We start from the raw sequence: 19,744 nt of genomic DNA on the forward strand, positions 1-19,744 counted from the left end.
TATGGCTCTAGTTAGGTTGTGGTTCAACCGAATGGTTGAACCACGAAGTTTGGTTCTCAGGTCTCAAAAGAGACCTGATGAAATCGTCAATATATATATCATGTTATTTACTCAACTCTTTTGTTCCAAAATTATTCAGAAAACCCTAGCCGCTTACAAACCCTAACTATACACTAAACTCATGCACTTTTTCCTTCCTATTACTTCGGATTCGCATCTTGGTGAACTCGTGATTCGTCATCCCTTTATTCTGTTCTTTCTAAATCTTTTGGACGTTCTTCATTGTTCATCGGTACGTCGTTTCTCCATGTGTGCGTTTTATTGTTCTCTATTTTATTATTGAGTAATCTGCTGATTTCTTTGACTGTGATATCGTTACTTAATGGTTATAATCTCTTTTATATTGGGTAGTTAATTGTTTAAGCTCTCAGTTAAGATTTGTCTCATCGTTTCGGTTCGTGTTCATCGTTCATGATTTTCAGCGAGGTTCTGTAGTTGCCGTGTCAAAGTGTGGTGTTAATTCTTGACTGTTATTATGTTCTTGATTGCTTGATTTTGTGTTCTTGGTTGTTATTGTTATTGGGTTTATTTAGGAAGCTTAGCTTTCATGAATGGTTTGAAATTGATGTTTCTGTATTGAGGAGTTTGTGTTTGACGGGTGGGCTATTATGGATGATTGTTGAAGATGATGATGTGTCAATGGGTTAATGGCTGATTTGATTTATGTTTGGCATAAGGCTATGAGTATTGTTCATGTTCAATTTGGCTAAGATTCCAACGTGGTTTCTGGGCATGGTTTGTTGTTTGAAATTTGTTAGTGAAGCAAATAGTTCATGTTCATGGCTAGGGACAATTTCTAGGTTGTTTGGAAATTGATTCACGTTTGTTCTTGGCTTGAGTTTTATCTTTGATTTTCTGTAAATTGAGCTTCGTATTATAGTTGTTCATGCTACTGCTCCTTTCAAAAAATTATTGCGTTGATTGGACTTGGACTTATGGTTGTCAGTAATGAGTATAATTCAAACATGGGCCACGTCTTTTTTTTTTTGGGTCTTCCTTTGTTTCAAATTACATGGGTAATTAAGCTTGTTTCTTTGGCTTGCAAAAGTGATGGTTAATTTACCCATGTGGTCACTAAATTGTTTGGTTTCTAACCTATTGATTTCTAAATTTATCTTTTAACGGTTTTAGTTGATTTTTGATTTCAATTTACTAAATTAGTTTCAACTTATTAATTAGCGATTTAAATAATATTATTATTTAAAATTTAAAATTTATTTGGGCATTAATATTTTAAATTTAAATTAATGTTAATTTAATTATAGTTTAGATGCGATTTTTTTATAATGACTATATTAAATAAGAATTGGTGATTTTATTTAATTTCAAAATTTGTCAAATTAATTATATTATTGTTAAGACCTAAAAATAATATTTGAGTATTTAAAAATTAAATTAATAATTATTATTTAATTGATAATTTGATATTTTTGGTTTAAACTGCCTTTGTGATTAAAGTTATATTTTTGCTTTATTTTGTTATTTAATTATTTGAGATATTTTGCCAGTAATCTTTAATTACTTGGGTTTCAAGCTATTGAGTTCTATTTTGATATTGATTAATATTTTGATTAAATATTTAATTATAAACTGTGGTTTATAACTCTGGTTTTATGGTTGGGTCGGTTTGGACTTGGGTCACCGACATGTGGGTTTAGCTTGTTAGTTTTGAAAAACTCGGCTAACTCACTATTTGAGGAATTGATTTTATTTACCAATTAAATATTATTTTAATAATATTTTCGGATTGGATTTAAGTGCGAACTCAATAGTCTTGAATTAATTACGGCATTCAATTTATTTGAGAATTGTGTTTCTCTGTGATTTATCTGGTTATTTAATTGTGCTATTCTTACGTGGTGTCTAGTGATCTTAGAGTTAGGGGTCGTACGGATATTAACCTATTTATTATTTTAGACCCGTCGACTGCTCGTGCTTCGGAGTCTACGCAGGGTTAGCTGTTTGCCAAGATCACGTGGATAAGCAAGCAGTGAGTTTGTAGTGCTATTTACCGCTTTATTAAGTACCGCATCGTATTTTAATATTATAAATGTTTGTGAACTGTTTTTACGGATTATGGATCTGGATTGAAACGAGCTACTCGATAGGCTTGTATCGAGACTGTGTGCACCGGTGAGTACTCTGGGAAACGGCAGACTAAAGTCTTGCTTACGCTGGTATATATTTATGACGAGGATTTGTTCCCGTCCACTCTGGGTTTATCAGTATGCTATGTCATACTTACGCTGGGATCATTTCAATACTGTTTTCCATAATCATATTATATTAGTATAAAAATGTTTTGATTTAAGGGTTTTAAACTTAATAAATGTAAATAGTATTGCGAACTCATCTCAGTATATCTGACCCCGTTGTTTTCCCAAATTTTCCAGGTTTAAGATTTTAAAGCTGGTCCACTCCGATTCTTTTGATTCCTCGGAGGTTTTTATGTTATTAAACTAGTTTCTGTTTCGAGCTCTTAGACCGCAGTAGAACTAGTTTATTTATTACATTTGATTATTACACTTTGGGATTGTCGATATATTCGATTATTTATATTGGCATGATTACTCTGGATTACGATATTGTTATATATAAGGCATGCTGTTGAACATTTAAGATATTTAAGTTATTTATATTAGAACTGTAATATAAATTGCTAGACCTAGGTGGGAATCTCGGTTGCCCCCGAGCAATTTCTGCAGGTTTAAATATTTATTTGATTTCCGCGAGGCTTGCTACGGGTTTTGGTACAACCATACCCATACCCTAGCGCCGGTCACGATTCATGAAATTGGGTCGTGACAAAGTTGGTATCAGAGCTTTGGTTTCAAACCAAGGCCATTGTTTTTTATGTGTTTACTCTGTAAAGTTTGTTTTTGAGTCATAGGTACTACTGCGGAATTAGGATTCATGTCTTGTCTTTTCAAACGTCATCTTTTAATTTTAAAGTTTCTGCCTACAGCGCTAGGAATGTGTCGAGTCAGTCATTTTTATGTCTTGATTTGATGCTAATATTTTTTTTTTTTTTGCTGCTGATGCCGTTTCACTTGAATGATTTTATTTGCTTTTGATTTCTCGGGAATTCTTATTTTGGTAATTTTCTTTAAATCATGCTTGGGCATGAGTTATTTTTCTTATCATGATGATAATGTGTTTTGCTGGGTGATAGTATTCTGGCTTTTATGCCCATAATAAAATTGTTGATGTTGAACTATTTTGAGAGTACTCCTGTCTTCGGCAGTGAGCTTTGATTTCTAAAAATAATATTTTGTTAAACTTTAGCATTATTTTGAGTTTAAATGATTTTTGACTGAAGAATCTTTATCGCGCTTTGTGGATTACGTTGCTGATCACGTATTAGTTTTAAATTACCTTAAGGAAGTTATTTTTGCCTAACTGGTGTTTTGACGCAAAAAGTCAAATGGATAGTCTGGACACGACACCCTAAAATATTATTTACAGTATCTTGTTAGTAAAATGAAATTCTTATATTTCAAAGTTTTACATTTGACTATGGATTGAAAAAGGGGTTGTTCCTTTGAAATAAAATGAATTTCTCGTATTCAAAAAAAAAAATAAAAAAAATAATGTTATGTCTAACTTGGTGTTTTCAAAATAATTGTTTTCGAAATATAATCATTTTGAAAGGGGGATACCGTTTGGATATTTTAATATTACATTTGAATTTTTACCATATTTTGGATGGTCAACACTTTGGTGTTGTTGGTCTTGTGCTCGATTTGCTAGTTTTGACTGAAGTTTGAGTTTCTGAAAATGATTGTTAAAGAAAATTGTTTTCTCACTTGGGTGATGAGTCTAATGTTGTTATTGGGTGACGTCGAACTTCTTATTTTGAAAATATTGAGATTTGTTTTAAAATACTTATTTTCCGGATTTGAAAACGTGTTGTATATGTTTTTACAAATGGTTATTGCGGGTTTGACTTAGGTCACCCAAATTTGGAGTTGAGCTTGGAAGTTGTAATTACTTGGCGAACTCGGAGATTTTAATTTGAAGCGTTTGGAAACAAATTTTTACCATTGTTTTGTAAAGAGGTTTTCCGGAAAATGAATTTTTAAAACTATGGGGCTCGACATTAACTTGAAAACTATTTTGTAAATTTTACCTTTCAAAATGGGTTTTGATAAATATTTTTGGTCAATATCTTTATTTATTTTTATCTAATTTGGCGCTTTGAGCATGTTATTATGTGATATAACAATGTTATCATATTTGATTGCTTGAGTTTTACTGTCATGTTAGTAGAAACATGATGATCAAATAATATATTACATGTTCAATTCGTTTGGTATTATTTTGTTTTATTGCAAAATGCTTGAGTGGTTTCCGGTCGTGTGAAAATTCATAACCTATTTTACAGTGTTATTTTTTTTCCTCTCATGTTTGATTAAGTTTGCCATATCAGTTATTGTCCCCGTTGGCCTCATTGTGTGGAGTATCACATTAGGATACTTCTCCCTAGTTTTTCCTTGACTTAACTTTGACATTGGCGATGTGCGATTCGAACATTTATTTTGACCCAACAATTAGTTTAGATGTTATAATTGGTTAAGCCGGATCTATCGTTTGAACTCTGGAAATCGAGGTGAGTGATTTTAGTATCAAGAATGTGAGGAGCGATTCTTAAGAACAGTTAATAGATTTGAATTACGAATCTGTCCTTGTCAGAGGATGGTGATTTGAGTTGTACTACTCAGCACCGATGGAATAATTCTACTCATAGGTGTTTGCCTCATGCGTTAAGCTTCGAGCGTTAGGCGTTTCTAGATCGGGTCGTTGTGGAAATTGGAGTATAATTTTTTTTTCAGCTTTTGGCATTCTGGAAAAGGATGTGGAAACCGTGTTTCGAGGTTGATCAGTGTAGTAATACACTGGTGTTTTTTTTTCTGATAAAAAAAAAACCACTGGTGTTTTCTTTAGGTAGATCAGTGAAATAACGAAACTGATGGTGGAGTTGTGAAGGCAATCGTGTTACTTTGATGCCATTGGGAAATTTTCAATTCGATTTGAGGGGGAATTCGTTGTAGGTAAATTTTAGTTTCGTTGTTGATTTTGGGTTATTTCGTTAATTACGATGCAAATTGATGGACTGGGATAATGAAGATGGGCAATTATGTCAAGAGGGGCGAGTGCACGTCTCACAGAGTGTAATGTCTAGAAATGTTTCAAGAAAAAATTGATTTCAAATGTTAACTTCTTAAAGAAATTGAATGTTTTTTTTTTTTCACGTAATTGTGCCCAGACATGTCATGAACATGCATTTGAAATGCCACGAATAGGAAACTGCATTGAGCATTGAGTATGATTATTAATTAAAAGAGAAATAAATAATTGATACATGCATTTAGAACATTCATCACGACATTAAATTATTAGGGTTGAATGCAACTCCTTGGGGATGAGAGCTGTCATCACTCTGGCGCACAATTATGTAAAATAAATTTTGTCAGTGAGATTTTTCAAGAAAAAAATATTGTTATAAACTCGCGAGTTATATTGTAAAAACGGTGTTTAAAAGGTTATTGAATTTCAAACGGTTTTGAAATTTTTATTTGGTTGGAAACTAGACAAATACTCTGTGATGACGGTGGTAATTTTGAAGAAGTTGCTTTGTAAGGATTTATTCTATATTGTTGGAGTATTCGTAATTGATAAAGAAGGACTATGGTTATAAGGTTGTACTCGTTAAGTGCGGAAAATACTGAGTTTAGATAAAAGAATTATGCCAGCTTAGAGTATTTAATTAGATGAGTTTTGATTTATGGAAATTGGTTATGCTCTGCGTGTTTATTTACACAAAAAGGTTTAAAAGTAATTTTGTATTTACAGATTCAATTTCTATTTAAAAAAGTTTTGTTACCGATATGGATATTTTTTTCGTAAATAAAGGAATTTTTATTTGTGGGATTTTAACTTTTGAAAAATGATGAAGCCTTTACAGTTTTGATTTAAAAGTGGTTTTTAAGATTTTTCTAAATCGACGATTTTATAAAATCTTAAATTTTTTTTTTTTTTTGAAAGTAAGGTTCGGTTGTGATTTCAAATTGAGAGTGTTTTATTATGTTGATGCGTTTATGAAACTAGAGGATTTTTCAACGGGTTAATTACTATTTTCGGCTGAAAATGAAATTTAAACTTGAGATACTAGTAATTTCAAATTAAAAGCGGATGGTGTGATTATGTATTTTGTGTTTGCGAAAGGCGTTTTCCTATAAAACTTTTATTTTGAGCATAACCAATAAAGCGATTTATTGCGATCTGATCTAGTTGATCTTCTGTAGGATTTGAGGTTATAGTGATAAAAAAAATTGAGGATGAAAAAAAAATTGTCAGAAGTTTAAGTTTTGTAGTTCTTATAATTTGATGTGTTTTCTTACGTCTTGGTTCAAAGAAAAATTGGTGGTATTTTTGAACTGATCTTAGTTGGTGGAACTGAGATGATTTTAGTGGAGCTTAGTTTTCAGCCGTTAGATTGTGAGGGTATATACAATCAGGACGACATTTTGATTTGCTTGCATTCTGGCTAGCGGGCGTTTTAAGTTTCTCATATGAGGTATTTGATGTTGTGACCACTATAGGTGATATAGTGCGTAGGCGTTAAGGAATGTAATATTGTTTTCAGTTGAGAGTGTCTATAGGTTTTTTCGGTTTGTAGCATTGGAGTTTGTCTTAGTAAGATTACGATTTGAATTTTGAGATTGTTCCTACACTTGTGATGTTGCTTGGTAGTCTTGGAGACTTGAGCCTGTTCTTTTAAAATTTTCTTCCTCGTATAGCGTATTGATTATTTCCGTTTGAAAAATAAAATTGTAGTTCGTTCACATGTGGTGTTTAGAGAGTCGTTTGAAGTATCAAATTGTTGAACTCAGAAAATTTTCGCGTATGCGTGAGGTGATCATTCGAATTTTTGACTCAATTTTAAATTCGAAATCGTATTTCTATAAGTTGAGGAGAATGTCCATAGAATATTTTTGCGTGTTTCAGTTAAATTATGTTTCGTTTCGCGTTGACTCTCACCAGTCTTCTTCATGGTAGAATTATCTTTAATTTGGTGAGAGCTTTGTTTAAATCTTTTGAGATTGCAGTTTTGTTTTGCTTAAGTTGAGTTATGCGATTTTTATTTTGTTTCCGTTGGGTAGCCACCTGGTCGTAAAGTGATTTTGGAAATCGGAATTAATATGCTTAGTTATTCTTTTCATTCCGTTGAGGACGCGTTATTCCGTAATTTTGAGTTACAAGTGATTTTATGTTTACTATAACTGATTTTTTTTCTATGACTTTGGTTTTTGATAAATTCGAGGACGAATTTTTAATAAGTTGGGGAGAATGTAATACCCCGTAAATTTTTATTTATTTTTCCGACGAATTTTCGGTACTTTTCGGGTCGTTTTAGTTTTGTGGTTCGTTTTAAAGTTTGATTCGTGGTTCGATTCAAATTTGAATTCGGTTATGGCTCTAGTTAGGTTGTGGTTCAACCGAATGGTTGAACCACGAAGTTTGGTTCTCAGGTCTCAAAAGAGACCTGATGAAATCGTCAATATATATATCATGTTATTTACTCAACTCTTTTGTTCCAAAATTATTCAGAAAACCCTAGCCGCTTACAAACCCTAACTATACACTAAACTCATGCACTTTTTCCTTCCTATTACTTCGGATTCGCATCTTGGTGAACTCGTGATTCGTCATCCCTTTATTCTGTTCTTTCTAAATCTTTTGGACGTTCTTCATTGTTCATCGGTACGTCGTTTCTCCATGTGTGCGTTTTATTGTTCTCTATTTTATTATTGAGTAATCTGCTGATTTCTTTGACTGTGATATCGTTACTTAATGGTTATAATCTCTTTTATATTGGGTAGTTAATTGTTTAAGCTCTCAGTTAAGATTTGTCTCATCGTTTCGGTTCGTGTTCATCGTTCATGATTTTCAGCGAGGTTCTGTAGTTGCCGTGTCAAAGTGTGGTGTTAATTCTTGACTGTTATTATGTTCTTGATTGCTTGATTTTGTGTTCTTGGTTGTTATTGTTATTGGGTTTATTTAGGAAGCTTAGCTTTCATGAATGGTTTGAAATTGATGTTTCTGTATTGAGGAGTTTGTGTTTGACGGGTGGGCTATTATGGATGATTGTTGAAGATGATGATGTGTCAATGGGTTAATGGCTGATTTGATTTATGTTTGGCATAAGGCTATGAGTATTGTTCATGTTCAATTTGGCTAAGATTCCAACGTGGTTTCTGGGCATGGTTTGTTGTTTGAAATTTGTTAGTGAAGCAAATAGTTCATGTTCATGGCTAGGGACAATTTCTAGGTTGTTTGGAAATTGATTCACGTTTGTTCTTGGCTTGAGTTTTATCTTTGATTTTCTGTAAATTGAGCTTCGTATTATAGTTGTTCATGCTACTGCTCCTTTCAAAAAATTATTGCGTTGATTGGACTTGGACTTATGGTTGTCAGTAATGAGTATAATTCAAACATGGGCCACGTCTTTTTTTTTTGGGTCTTCCTTTGTTTCAAATTACATGGGTAATTAAGCTTGTTTCTTTGGCTTGCAAAAGTGATGGTTAATTTACCCATGTGGTCACTAAATTGTTTGGTTTCTAACCTATTGATTTCTAAATTTATCTTTTAACGGTTTTAGTTGATTTTTGATTTCAATTTACTAAATTAGTTTCAACTTATTAATTAGCGATTTAAATAATATTATTATTTAAAATTTAAAATTTATTTGGGCATTAATATTTTAAATTTAAATTAATGTTAATTTAATTATAGTTTAGATGCGATTTTTTTATAATGACTATATTAAATAAGAATTGGTGATTTTATTTAATTTCAAAATTTGTCAAATTAATTATATTATTGTTAAGACCTAAAAATAATATTTGAGTATTTAAAAATTAAATTAATAATTATTATTTAATTGATAATTTGATATTTTTGGTTTAAACTGCCTTTGTGATTAAAGTTATATTTTTGCTTTATTTTGTTATTTAATTATTTGAGATATTTTGCCAGTAATCTTTAATTACTTGGGTTTCAAGCTATTGAGTTCTATTTTGATATTGATTAATATTTTGATTAAATATTTAATTATAAACTGTGGTTTATAACTCTGGTTTTATGGTTGGGTCGGTTTGGACTTGGGTCACCGACATGTGGGTTTAGCTTGTTAGTTTTGAAAAACTCGGCTAACTCACTATTTGAGGAATTGATTTTATTTACCAATTAAATATTATTTTAATAATATTTTCGGATTGGATTTAAGTGCGAACTCAATAGTCTTGAATTAATTACGGCATTCAATTTATTTGAGAATTGTGTTTCTCTGTGATTTATCTGGTTATTTAATTGTGCTATTCTTACGTGGTGTCTAGTGATCTTAGAGTTAGGGGTCGTACGGATATTAACCTATTTATTATTTTAGACCCGTCGACTGCTCGTGCTTCGGAGTCTACGCAGGGTTAGCTGTTTGCCAAGATCACGTGGATAAGCAAGCAGTGAGTTTGTAGTGCTATTTACCGCTTTATTAAGTACCGCATCGTATTTTAATATTATAAATGTTTGTGAACTGTTTTTACGGATTATGGATCTGGATTGAAACGAGCTACTCGATAGGCTTGTATCGAGACTGTGTGCACCGGTGAGTACTCTGGGAAACGGCAGACTAAAGTCTTGCTTACGCTGGTATATATTTATGACGAGGATTTGTTCCCGTCCACTCTGGGTTTATCAGTATGCTATGTCATACTTACGCTGGGATCATTTCAATACTGTTTTCCATAATCATATTATATTAGTATAAAAATGTTTTGATTTAAGGGTTTTAAACTTAATAAATGTAAATAGTATTGCGAACTCATCTCAGTATATCTGACCCCGTTGTTTTCCCAAATTTTCCAGGTTTAAGATTTTAAAGCTGGTCCACTCCGATTCTTTTGATTCCTCGGAGGTTTTTATGTTATTAAACTAGTTTCTGTTTCGAGCTCTTAGACCGCAGTAGAACTAGTTTATTTATTACATTTGATTATTACACTTTGGGATTGTCGATATATTCGATTATTTATATTGGCATGATTACTCTGGATTACGATATTGTTATATATAAGGCATGCTGTTGAACATTTAAGATATTTAAGTTATTTATATTAGAACTGTAATATAAATTGCTAGACCTAGGTGGGAATCTCGGTTGCCCCCGAGCAATTTCTGCAGGTTTAAATATTTATTTGATTTCCGCGAGGCTTGCTACGGGTTTTGGTACAACCATACCCATACCCTAGCGCCGGTCACGATTCATGAAATTGGGTCGTGACACAAACGTTACGAAAAAATCAGAATGTTTCACCTTTTTAGCGATTTAAGCCAAATGTTTACAAACGTTGTTACGAAACAAAATTAAAGGTTTCACCTTTTTAGCGATTTAGGCCAAAAATTTACAAACATTACGAAACAAAACAAAACGTTTCTAATGTTACAAAAAAATCCAAATGTTTCCAAACGTTACAAAACAACACCAAATGTTTCACCATTTTAGCAATTTAAGCCAAATGTTTATAAACGTTAAGAAACAAAACCTAATGTTTGTAAACGTTACGAAACATATCCAAACGTTTCACTTTTTTATTGATTGAAGCCAAATGTTTACAAACTTTACGAAACAAATCCAAACGTTTCGAAAAAACGTTTAAAATGTTACGAAATAAATTCAATTGTCTCACCTTTTTAGCGATTTAAGCCGAACGTTTACAAAGATTACAAAACAAAACCAAATGTTTCAACTTTTTTGCGATTTAAGCAAAACGTTTACAAATGTTACAAAACAAATCCAAGTGTTTTACCTTTTTAGCGATTTAAGCCAAACGTTTACAAACGTTACGAAACAAATCCAAACGTTTCACCTTTTTAGCGATTTAAGCTAAATGTTTATAAACGTTATGAAATAAAACCTAACGTTTACAAACGTTACGAAACAAATCCAAACGTTTCACCTTTTTAGCGATTTAAGCCAAACGTTTACAAACGTTACGAAACAAATCCAAACATTTCACCTTTTTAACAATTTAAGCCAAACTTTTACAAACGTAATGAAAAAATTCAAACATTTAAACCATTACGAAACAAATCCAAACGTTCCACATATTTAGCGATTTAAGCCAAACCTCTACAAATGTTACGAAACAAAACCAAGCGTTTCACCTTTTTAACAATTTAAGCCAAACTTTTACAAACGTAATGAAAAAATTTAAGCGTTTCACCTTTTTAGCAATTTAAGCCAAATGTTTACAAACGTTACGAAACAAATACAAACGTTTCACCATTTTAGCGATTTAAGCCAAACATTGTCAAACTTTACGAAACAAATCCAAATGTTTCACCATTTTAGCGATTTAAGCCAAACGTTTACAGAGGTTACGAAACATATCTAAGAGTTTCACCTTTTTAGGAATTTAAGCCAAACGTTTATAAATGTTACTAAACAAATCCAAATGTTTCAGCTTTTTTGCAATTTAAGCCAAACGTTTACAATCGTTACGAAACAAATCTGAACGTTTAACCACTTTAGTGATTTAAGCCAAACGTTTAAAAATGTTACGAAACAAATCCAAACGTTTCACCTTTTAGCGATTTAAGCCAAACGTTTACAAACGTTACAAAACAAATCCAAACGTTGAACATTTTTAGCGTTTAAGCCAAACGTTTACAAACGTTACGAAACAAATACAAACGTTTCATCTTTTTAGCGATTTAAGCCTAACGTTTACAACCGTTATGAAATAAATCCAAATGTTTCGCCTTTTTAGCAATTTAAGCCAAACGTTACAAAACAAATCCAAACGTTTCCCCTTTTTAGCGATTTAAGGCAAACATTTACAAACGTTACGAAACAAAACCAGATGTTTACAAACATTACGAAACAAATCCAAACGTTTCACATTTTTAGAGATTTAAGCCAAACCTTTACAAATGTTACGAAACTAAACCAAGCGTTTCACCTTTTTAGAAATTTAAGCCAAAAGTTTATAAACGTTACGAAACAAATCTAAGCGTTTCACCTTTTTAACAATTTAAGCAAAACGTTTACAAACTTTACGAAACAAATCAAAACATTTCACCTTTTTAGCTATTTAAGCCAAACGTTTGTTAACATATGAGAGAAATCCAAACGTTTCACCTTTTTGAACGATTTAAGCCAAACGTTTACAAACGATACGAAACAAATCACATTTTTCACCTTTTTAGCAATTTAAACAAACGTTTACAAACGTTACATAACAAATCCAAGCACCAAATGTTTTACCTTTTTAGCGATTTAAGCCAAACGTTTACAAACGTTATGAAAAAAAAAACAAATGTTTCACCTTTTTAGCGATTTAAGCCAAACGTTTACAAACGTTTACAAACGTTACGAAACAAAGCCAAACGTTTCACCTTTTTAGTGATTTAAGCCAAACGTTTACAAACGTTACGAAAAAATCAGAATGTTTCACCTTTTTAGCGATTTAAGCCAAATGTTTACAAACGTTGTTACGAAACAAAATTAAAGGTTTCACCTTTTTAGCGATTTAGGCCAAAAATTTACAAACATTACGAAACAAAACAAAACGTTTATAATGTTACAAAAAAATCCAAATGTTTCCAAACGTTACAAAACAACACCAAATGTTTCACCATTTTAGCAATTTAAGCCAAATGTTTATAAACGTTAAGAAACAAAACCTAATGTTTGTAAACGTTACGAAACATATCCAAACGTTTCACTTTTTTATTGATTGAAGCCAAATGTTTACAAACTTTACGAAACAAATCCAAACGTTTCGAAAAAACGTTTAAAATGTTACGAAATAAATTCAATTGTCTCACCTTTTTAGCGATTTAAGCCGAACGTTTACAAAGGTTACGAAACAAAACCAAATGTTTCAACTTTTTTGCGATTTAAGCAAAACGTTTACAAATGTTACAAAACAAATCCAAGTGTTTTACCTTTTTAGCGATTTAAGCCAAACGTTTACAAAAGTTACGAAACAAATCCAAACGTTTCACCTTTTTAGCGATTTAAGCTAAATGTTTATAAACGTTATGAAACAAAACCAAATGTTACAAATTACGAAACAAATCCAAACGTTTCACCTTTTTAGCGATTTAAGCCAAACGTTTACAAACGTTACGAAACAAATCCAAACATTTCACCTTTTTAACAATTTAAGCCAAACTTTTAGAAACGTAATGAAAAAATTCAAACATTTAAAACATTACGAAACAAATCCAAACGTTCCACATATTTAGCGATTTAAGCCAAACCTCTACAAATGTTACGAAACAAAACCAAGCGTTTCACCTTTTTAACAATTTAAGCCAAACTTTTACAAACGTAATGAAAAAATTCAAGCGTTTCACCTTTTTAGCAATTTAAGCCAAATGTTTACAAACGTTACGAAACAAATACAAACGTTTCACCATTTTAGCGATTTAAGCCAAACATTGTCAAACTTTACGAAACAAATCCAAATGTTTCACCATTTTAGCGATTTAAGCGAAACGTTTACAGAGGTTACGAAACATATCTAAGCGTTTCACCTTTTTAGGAATTTAAGCCAAACGTTTATAAATGTTACTAAACAAATCCAAATGTTTCACCTTTTTTGCAATTTAAGCCAAACGTTTACAATCGTTACGAAACAAATCTGAACGTTTAACCTCTTTAGTGATTTAAGCCAAACGTTTAAAAATGTTACGAAACAAATCCAAACGTTTCACCTTTTAGCGATTTAAGCCAAACGTTTACAAACGTTACAAAACAAATCCAAACGTTGAACATTTTTAGCGTTTAAGCCAAACGTTTACAAACGTTACGAAACAAATACAAACGTTTCATCTTTTTAGCGATTTAAGCCTAACGTTTACAACTGTTATGAAATAAATCCAAATGTTTTGCCTTTTTAGCAATTTAAGCCAAACGTTACAAAACAAATCCAAACGTTTCCCCTTTTTAGCGATTTAAGGCAAACATTTACAAACGTTACGAAACAAAACCAGATGTTTACAAACATTACGAAACAAATCCAAACATTTCACATTTTTAGAGATTTAAGCCAAACCTTTACAAATGTTACGAAACTAAACCAAGCGTTTCACCATTTTAGAAATTTAAGCCAAAAGTTTATAAACGTTACGAAACAAATCTAAGTGTTTCACCTTTTTAACAATTTAAGCAAAACGTTTACAAACTTTACGAAACAAATCAAAACATTTCACCTTTTTAGCTATTTAAGCCAAACATTGTCAAACTTTACGAAACAAATCCAAATGTTTCACCATTTTAGCGATTTAAGCCAAACGTTTACAGAGGTTACGAAACATATCTAAGCGTTTCACCTTTTTAGGAATTTAAGCCAAACGTTTATAAATGTTACTAAACAAATCCAAATGTTTCACCTTTTTTGCAATTTAAGCCAAACGTTTACAATCGTTACGAAACAAATCTGAACGTTTAACCTCTTTAGTGATTTAAGCCAAACGTTTAAAAATGTTACGAAACAAATCCAAACGTTTCACCTTTTAGCGATTTAAGCCAAACGTTTACAAACGTTACAAAACAAATCCAAACATTGAACATTTTTAGCGTTTGAGCCAAACGTTTACAAACGTTACGAAACAAATACAAACGTTTCATCTTTTTAGCGATTTAAGCCTAACGTTTACAACCGTTATGAAATAAATCCAAATGTTTCGCCTTTTTAGCAATTTAAGCCAAACGTTACAAAACAAATCCAAACGTTTCCCCTTTTTAGCGATTTAAGCCAAACATTTACAAACGTTACGAAACAAAACCAGATGTTTACAAACATTACGAAACAAATCCAAACGTTTCACATTTTTAGAGATTTAAGCCAAACCTTTACAAATGTTACGAAACTAAACCAAGCGTTTCACCTTTTTAGAAATTTAAGCCAAAAGTTTATAAACGTTACGAAACAAATCTAAGCGTTTCACCTTTTTAACAATTTAAGCAAAACGTTTACAAACTTTACGAAACAAATCAAAACATTTCACCTTTTTAGCTATTTAAGCCAAACGTTTGTTAACATATGAGAGAAATCCAAACGTTTCACCTTTTTGAACGATTTAAGCCAAACGTTTACAAACGATACGAAACAAATCACATTTTTCACCTTTTTAGCAATTTAAACAAACGTTTACAAACGTTACATAACAAATCCAAGCACCAAATGTTTTACCTTTTTAGCGATTTAAGCCAAACGTTTACAAACGTTACGAAAAAGAAAACAAGTGTTTCACCTTTTTAGCGATTTAAGCCAAACGTTTACAAACGTTTACAAACGTTACGAAACAAAGCCAAACGTTTCACCTTTTTAGTGATTTAAGCCAAACGTTTATAAACGTTACGAAAAAATCCAAATGTTTCACCTTTTTAGCGATTTAAGCCAAATGTTTACAAACGTTGTTACGAAACAAAATTAAAGGTTTCACCTTTTTAGCGATTTAGGCCAAAAATTTACAAACATTACGAAACAAAACAAAACATTTATAATGTTACAAAAAAAATCCAAATGTTTCCAAACGTTACAAAACAACACCAAATGTTTCACCATTTTAGCAATTTAAGCCAAATGTTTATAAACGTTAAGAAACAAAACCTAACGTTTGTAAACGTTACGAAACATATCCAAACGTTTCACTTTTTTATTGATTGAAGCCAAATGTTTACAAACTTTACGAAACAAATCCAAACCTTTCGAAAAAACGTTTAAAATGTTACGAAATAAATTCAATTGTCTCACCTTTTTAGCGATTTAAGCCGAACGTTTACAAAGGTTACGAAACAAAACCAAATGTTTCAACTTTTTTGCGATTTAAGCAAAACGTTTACAAATGTTACAAAACAAATCCAAGTGTTTTACCTTTTTAGCAATTTAAGCCAAACATTTACAAAAGTTACGAAACAAATCCAAACGTTTCACCTTTTTAGCGATTTAAGCTAAATGTTTATAAACGTTATGAAACAAAACCAAATGTTTACAAACATTACGAAACAAATCCAAACGTTTCACCTTTTTAGCGATTTAAGCCAAACGTTTACAAACGTTACGAAACAAATCCAAACATTTCACTTTTTTAACAATTTAAGCCAAACTTTTACAAACGTAATGAAAAAATTCAAACATTTAAAACATTACGAAACAAATCCAAACGTTCCACATATTTAGCGATTTAAGCCAAACCTCTACAAATGTTACGAAACAAAATCAAGCGTTTCACCTTTTTAACAATTTAAGCCAAACTTTTACAAACGTAAAGAAAAAATTCAAGCGTTTCACCTTTTTAGCAATTTAAGCCAAATGTTTACAAACGTTACGAAACAAATCCAAACGTTTCACCATTTTAGCGATTTAAGCCAAACATTGTCAAACTTTACGAAACAAATCCAAATGTTTCACCATTTTAGCGATTTAAGCCAAACGTTTACAGAGGTTACGAAACATATCTAAGCGTTTCACCTTTTTAGAAATTTAAGCCAAACGTTTATAAATGTTACTAAACAAATCCAAATGTTTCACCTTTTTTGCAATTTAAGCCAAACGTTTACAATCGTTACGAAACAAATCTGAACGTTTAACCTCTTTAGTGATTTAAGCCAAACGTTTACAAATGTTACGAAACAAATTCAAACGTTTCCCCTTTTAGCGATTTTAAGCCAAACGTTTACAAACGTTACAAAACAAATCCAAACATTGAACCTTTTTAGCGTTTAAGCCAAACGTTTACAAACGTTACGAAATAAATACAAACGTTTCATCTTTTTAGCGATTTAAGCCTAACGTTTACAAACGTTATGAAATAAATCCAAATGTTTCGCCTTTTTAGCAATTTAAGCCAAACGTTTATAAACGTTACAAAACAAATCCAAACGTTTCCCCTTTTTAGCGATTTAAGCCAAACATTTACAAACGTTACGAAACAAAACAAAATGTTTAAAACGTTACAAAACAAATCCAAACGTTTCACATTTTTAGAGATTTAAGCCAAACCTTTACAAATGTTACGAAACTAAACCAAGCGTTTCACCATTTTAGAAATTTAAGCAAAACGTTTACAAATGTTACGAAATAAATCCAAGCATTTCACCTTTTTAGCAATTTAAGCCAGACGTTTACAAACGTTATGAAAAAAAATCCAAACATTTCTCTTTTTTAGCAATTTAAGCCAAACGATTACAAATGTTACGAAACAAATCCAAATTTTTCCCCTTTTTAGCGATTTAAGCCAAACGTTTACAAACGGTACGAAACAAATCCAAACGTTTCCCATTTTTAGCGATTGAAGCCAACCTTTTATAAACGCTACAAAAGAAATCCAAGCGTTTCACCTTTTTAGCAATTTAAGCCAAACGTTTACAAAAGTTACGAAACAAATCCAAGCGTTTCACCGTTCTAGCAATTTAAGCCAAACGTATACAAACGTTACGAAACAATCCTAACGTTTCACCTTTTTAGCGATTTAAGCCATATGTTTACAAACAGTACGAAACAAATCCAAACGTTTCCCCTTTTTAGCGATTGAAGCCAACCCTTTACAAACGCTACGAAACAAATCCAAACGTTTCACCTTTTTAGCGATTTAAGCAAATTGTTTACAAATGCTACGAAACAAATCCAAACGTTTCACATTTTTAGCAATGTTAGCCAAACGTTACGAAACAAATCCAAACGTTTCATCTTTTAAGCGATATAAGCCAAATCTTTCCAAACAAACGTTACGAAACAAAACCAAACGTTTCGCCTTTTTAGCGATTTAAGCAAAACGTTTATAAACGTTACGAAACAAATCCAAACATTTACAATTATTATGGAACAAAAACAAACTTTTCACATTTTTATGAATTTAATCCAAACGTTCACAAAAGTTACGAAACAAATTCAAAAGTTTCGCCCTTTTATCAATTTACGCCAAACGTTTACAAACGTTTAGAAACAAATCCAAATGTTTTCCTATTATAGCGATTTAAAGCAAACGTTTATAAATGTTACAAAACAAAACCAAACGTTTACAAACGTTACGAGACAAATCCAAATGTTTGCAAACGCTACAAAACAAATCAAAATGTTTCTCCATTTTAGCTATTTAAGATAAACATTTACAAAAGTTACGAAACAAATCCAAACGTTTCACCTTTTTAGAAATTTAAGACTAACGTTTACAAACGTTACGAAACAAATCCAAACGTTTCCCCATTTTACCGATTGAAGCCAAACGTTTACAAACGTTACAAAAAAAATCCAAATGTTTCACCTTTTTTGCGGTTGAAGACAAACGTTTACAAACATCACGAAACAAATCCAAAAGTTTCACTTTTTTAGGTATTTAAGCCAAACGCTTACAAACTTTACGAAACAAATCCAAGCGTTTCACCTTTTTAGCAATATAGGACAAACGTTTACAAATGTTACGAAACAAATCCAAATTTTTTACGTTTTTAGCGATTTAAGTCAAACGTTTACAAGCGTTACAAAACAAATCCAAATGTTTCCCAATTTTAGCGATTTAAGCCAAACGTTTCAAACGTCAGGAAACAAATCTAAACGCTTCACCTTTTTAGCGATTTAAGCCAAACGTTCACAAACGTTAGGAAACAAATCCAAATGTTTCACCTTTTCAACGATTGAAGACAAACGTTTACAAATGTTACGAAACAAATCCAAACGTTTCACCTTTATAGCAATTTAAGCAAAACGTTTACAAACGTTTCGAAACAAATCCAAACGTTTCACCTTTTAAGCGATTTAAGCCAAACCTTTACAAACGTTAGGAAACAAAACCAAACGTTTAAAATGTTACGAAAAAAATCCAAACGTTTCACATTTTTAGCGATTTATGCCAAACATTTACAAACATTACGAAACAAAACCAATCGTTTACAAACGTTGCGAAAAAAATCCAAACGTTTCACCTTTTTCGCAATTAAAGCCAAACATTTTCCCTTTTTAGCAATTTAATCCGAACGTTTCACCTTTTTAGCGATTTAAGCCGAACGTTTCACATTTTTAGAGATTTAAGCCAAACGTTTAAAAACGTTATGAAACAAATCCAAATGTTTCACCTTCTAGAGATTTAAGCCAAACATTTACAAATGTTACGAAACTAATCCAAACGTTTAAAACTTTACGAAACCCTTTTTAGTAATTTAAGCCAAACGTTTACAAACGTTTCGAAAAAAATTCAAACGTTTCCCTTTTTACCGATTTAAAACAAACGTTTAGAAACGTTACAAAACAAATCCAAACGTTTCACCTTTTTAGCGATTTAAGCCAAACGTTTACAAGCGTTGCAGAACAAATCCAAACGTTTCCCCTTTTTAGCGATTTAAGCCGAACGTTTCACCTTTTTAACGATTTAAGCCAAACGTTTCACCTTTTTAGCGATTTAAGCCAAACGTTTAAAAACTTTACGAAACAAATCCAAATGTTTCACCTTTCTAGAGATTTAAGCCAAACGTTTACAAATGTTACAAAACTAATCCAAACGATTAAAACTTTGCGAAACCCTTTTTAGTAATGTAAGCCAAACGTTTACAAACGTTACGAAAAAAATCCAAACGTTTCACCTTTTTAGCGATTTGAAACAAACGTTTATAAACGTTATG

The 19,744-nt window shown here is 31.5% G+C and overlaps 2 long non-coding RNA genes across 2 annotated transcripts; both read left to right on the forward strand.

Annotated features, from left to right (window-relative positions):
* Window positions 1–1,648: 1,648 nt before the first annotated feature.
* Window positions 1,649–2,679, forward strand: LOC126654995 (uncharacterized). Its single transcript, XR_007632838.2, has 2 exons — window positions 1,649–2,050; window positions 2,454–2,679. It is a non-coding gene; the product is annotated as an uncharacterized LOC126654995 (long non-coding RNA).
* Window positions 2,680–9,179: 6,500 nt separating this feature from the next.
* LOC130014795 (uncharacterized) lies at window positions 9,180–10,210 on the forward strand. Its single transcript, XR_008789521.1, has 2 exons — window positions 9,180–9,581; window positions 9,985–10,210. It is a non-coding gene; the product is annotated as an uncharacterized LOC130014795 (long non-coding RNA).
* Window positions 10,211–19,744: the final 9,534 nt, after the last annotated feature.

The sequence above is a fragment of the Mercurialis annua genome, linkage group LG7 (assembly GCF_937616625.2).
Source record: "Mercurialis annua linkage group LG7, ddMerAnnu1.2, whole genome shotgun sequence".
NCBI classification, from domain to species: Eukaryota; Viridiplantae; Streptophyta; class Magnoliopsida; order Malpighiales; family Euphorbiaceae; genus Mercurialis; species Mercurialis annua.